Here is a 4,900-nt window from a genome sequence, read left to right as displayed (position 1 = left end):
TGTGAGAGTGTGACTGTGTGTGTGTTGTCACCACGTTGTGTTGATGCTGTCGTCCTTGACAACAGAAGCCACTCCTCCTGTGATCTTGCTTCACTCTAATGCAGGAGAGTAGGCATTTTTCCTTTATTTCTGTCTTGAACAAATTAAGATTCTCTTGTTCATATATAGTTTGAGTAAAGATGATTGCTTGAACATTTTGTCATTAGCTAGTTTCACTGAAAAAGCATTCACTAAAATGTAATCTAATTTTATCTAAAAGCCCAGAAAGACAAATGTTCATAAAACTTTTCATAATAGTCAAATAATTTTACAAGGTTTAAATTTAGTGAAAAGGTGTCGAAATATACAAAGACAATTAGAACTGTACAAAGGTAAATAGGAATATACAAATAGGAATATACAAAAGGTACAACAATTAGTTATACTAAAAAACACATGAAAGAATGTTTACTTTAATACATTAAAGTAAAAAGGAAAGCATTGAAATGATTATACCTTGACAATGGTTTGGCCTTCATAGTTTTAAATTGATGTTCATGAACATTCACAAGCATAATCCCAAAATAGGATTGGGCTATAGTTCAGATTATAGTGCAGCACTATAGCTTAAGGGCTCATACTCTGTCATATACTGATGAAACCATGCCTATAATCTGCTGGCCCAGTTTAAGTCCAGGCCAGTTCACTCTTTGGGGGGAAGTTTAGTTTGTGCAGCATGTTCAAGAGTCAGAGAGAGAGAGAGAGACAGAGAGAGAGAGAGAGAGAGAGAGAGAGAGAGAGAGAGAGAGAGAATGCTGAGTTAGCTCCATGCTGCCCCATAAACACCCAGCGGCCTTTGCCAACAGCATCACCTGCTAGAACACTTTCTGAACCACCGGAGCAGAATATAATAATAGTGTGGACACACAGTACCTTTTATTAGAATATCCATCTTGTGGACCAGTTTTAAATCTAGGTTCTAGCCATTGAACTCTGTATTTGCCTTGTAACCTTCCGACTTGAGAACTCTATGGTCTAGAAAGCTTGCCACAAGTCATTGCTACTTTGTCATTTAGCAGAAAACATTACGCTAACAAACTAAATAGGTAAATACATAAAATAATAGGTTTGAACATTCCGTCAATGAATATCTAAGAGATTTCTGATTGTCTACTGTGCAAAAACAGTAATTCCAATCAGTTTGAAAAGATATACTGTAGCACACTCTGAAGTTTTGTGCCAAGTTTGTTGGATGTAGCTTGAAAGCTCTAGGAGTTCAGGTTGATAATTTTGGTCTCGGTTTAGGGATTTGAGAAAAACCCAAAACCATGTCTGTAGAAATACAGTCAACATAAAAGTACCGTGGTAATATCATTACTACCAAAATATTATGGTGCCATGGATTTGGACAGAGTTCAATGGTACTACTACTGCTATGGTATGGATGGACATTTACAATAATATTACCATGGTTGTTTTGGACACGCACTATGGTAATTTCATAGTATTCTTCAAAGTATCTTGGTTTACCATGTGAATAACATGTGATATGTTCATGGTAATCATGGATATGGTAATCACACCATAGTATACAGTATACTCAAGTTCCGTCTGACAATGGTACAGCCAGTCCTTTTTGTATAGGGTATCCAAAGAAACTTATAGTACAATACTTAGTGATCTATTTAAGGCAAAGAATTCTAACAACCTTCTAACTCAGTATCTCTTTTGTTTAAGTTGCCTCTTCCTCGAATATAACCTCTGTGTACCAGGCCACATACTCCACTGTTCCTCCACTCCATTGGTTCCTTCAGCTAAATTACATTCAGACTGTATTGCAAAGCAGTGGCCTCAATGACACATTGTGATGAGTTTGGGTTCAGAAGAGTATGAATAACAAGTTCTAAAACAAGTAGGCATCCACGAAAGGAAGCTCCTACATTCAGGTTCATTCTGGAAAAAAATTATACAATGCAGACAAAAATAATTTGGAAGGTGGACGAAGATTATAAATAGCATTGGCAGAGGGGGAGAAAAGGAATCAATTTACGGATTGGCTCATTGCACAGCAGGAGAACATACTGGAAAGTAGCCAGGAGTTGAGAGGCACTTTTGAAGATTTAGTAAACTTCAGGTAGAAACAGGAACATTTTTATCTGATGATCAAAAAATGACATGTTGCACCAAGCATTTGGTCTGGAAAGCAGCACTTTTAAAAATGATGTATGCTATATTCAGTAATATTTATACACGCTAATTTACTAATTTATGTAGTATCTCAAAAGAGACTTTTATGTATGACATTTTCCTTTTAACTAAAGGTTACGTCAGGAAGATGGGAGCCATTTTTCTAGTGAAGTTTTCCTAGCCCAGCCAGTTCTGGAGTATTCAATCTCAGTCTCCACACTTTTATCTCTCCCAAATGGAACCACTATATACCTAATGAGCTAAATCACAAGGAGTATATGAGCTCTATGTTCGTGAGCGCACAAAGGGCAACGCTACACGCAATGACTGTGCACTATGTCTTAACCAAATTTAGTGAGAGAGCTAATTCTAAGTGCAATTTTCATGCCAGTGCAAAGCGCAAGTGGGCGTGGGTGGGAGTGTTTGCGCTATTGTGGGTGTATGTGTGCAAACTGTGAGTGTATTGTATGTTAATGAAGTGGCGCAATGCACAATTTTCTATTTTCCTGAGAAACTTTACTGAAATGCATTTTGATTTTAAATAAAACAAAATCACTTGTTATTACCTTAACTTTTATTATCTGTATATAATGTGATGTTTGTATAGAATCAAGGCTTTCTTTAATTTGCTGTTTATTTCAGTTGATCCTGCAGCCATTATTATGTACAGTAAATTGATATTTTAGGGTCAAGCTACATTTCTCTTGCTATTTAAAACTATATTACCCTAGATTACTAGCTATTTAAAACTAGAAAGTTGTCCTTTTTAAGGTGTGTTAATCATCCTAACATTATAATTATACAGTGTTTAACTACCACCATGAGGAGAGGCCATGGCTGAGCCAGCTTTGTGGTGGTGTTAGTCTAAACCAATACAGTCTTTGAGTGAGTAAAAGATGTATTAGATAGCTTTCGACCCAAGTTGACAGTATTAACCAGCTCCCAGGGTGAATGGGACCTGTTAAAGATGTGTTGTCTGGCTAAAAGGGGGAATGGTTTGATAGTTCTTTAAAATGTGTATAGAAACATGGTAGGGACATTCTTTTGTATAAACTCCTTCAACAAAGCAAGACTGCACATTTTTTTAAACAAAGACCACACATTTATAAGAAGTTGGTAGTGTAAATGAACTGTATGCAATGAATTAGAAGAACAGAAATATGGACTTGCATTCTTTTGTGCATTAACTGCATCCAACAATTAACTGTTGATTGTCAGGCATATTTCTATGACAGTGACACACTCCTTTCATACACATGGAAAATGTGAACTCATCAGGATTTGGATGTACGTTCCATTAAAATATAGAGAATGCAAGTATTATTAATAATTTTTATCTACTGACACACAAATCATGGCTAGTATTAATATCATAGCTAGTGACTGAATTGGCACGCATTTCTCGTCTACCCATCGATTTTGATCTAAAAAAATTAAATGTATTTATTGAAACACAATTTTTTTTTTTTTTACAAAAATATTACATGAAACAAAAATATAATAACAATTATGAAGAGGTAAAAAAAATAAAATAATAAATCTTATCAAATCCAAACATTTTACCCTCAACTTCTTCCACCGACCTCTTTTGCAGTGATTTAAAAATCACTCTGCGACAACAATACCAATACAAATTAGACCATAAATACAATTGTAAATCTAAACATAATAATTGAAAAATAAAACATGACCTTCAGATAGTTTAACACAAATCTAATAATAAAAAAATAAATTCATAAGACGGCTATACAACTCTGATAATCAGGGACATAATTTGATGTTCCACAACATTTTCAGAGTTTGGACGTGAAATTTATTACCACCTGCTCGTGGAATCTCCAAACTGTAGATGCAGGAACTGAGTTTAAAATTTATGCTAAGAAGTGGTTTTCTTACTACCAAACTGTCATGTTGGAAACAGACCATCCATGTGACCTTAGGTTCTTTAATCATGAGAGCTACAAAAGAATTGTATGAATATGAGGTAAATGAGTGTAACTGAGTAGCACATAATCAAGGATCTTTTGGTAATTTAATATTACCGATTCCAAACAAGGAATTAAATTTGTCACATCAGGAGCAAAATAGAAGCATCTCTCTATTCCACTGTCTCCTCTGTAAGGCTGACCATCCAACGCATGTCTTTGTGCTTCACTGCAACGCTTACAAAATTTATTATTGAAGCTTGCTCCAGATTCCCTTATTTGTATTAAGGGAACATTCAAATAAAATAAAAAAATAAAAAAAATAAAACTAGTGAGAAACATTACAAAAGCAGGCATAAAGGGAATAGGATAAACATTTGCAATTTTCCCAATCTCTGCATTAGTCCCTCACTGACATTTTGTCAACATCAGATGTTTTTAATGGCACTTAAATAGACGTGAGCACTCGAGACATGTGAATTAATTATAAGCATTCTGTTTGATAGAGTGCTGTCAAATGTTTACGGTGTTCAAGCCTCATAAGATACTACCTCAGAATTACATTCTTTGTTATGATCACTTATGGTAAACATAAAAATGTTGTCATAAAAATCAAGCTAAAAAGTATTTAAGACATTCAAATGCAATAACTGCAAAAGTTATTTAATTACATTTTCTGTGTATTCCATATCTGTGTTTAAGGTAGAAAAGAAAATATTTTTTTAAATCAGGGATCAGGAGGTCGGTGTCTGATTGGCCTTCTGTTTACAGTTAGTTCTTTACTATATAGAAACTATACAGTATTGATT

The sequence above is a fragment of the Myxocyprinus asiaticus genome, chromosome 4 (assembly GCF_019703515.2).
Source record: "Myxocyprinus asiaticus isolate MX2 ecotype Aquarium Trade chromosome 4, UBuf_Myxa_2, whole genome shotgun sequence".
NCBI lineage: Eukaryota > Metazoa > Chordata > Actinopteri > Cypriniformes > Catostomidae > Myxocyprinus > Myxocyprinus asiaticus.
This window is presented reverse-complemented; position numbering follows the sequence as displayed.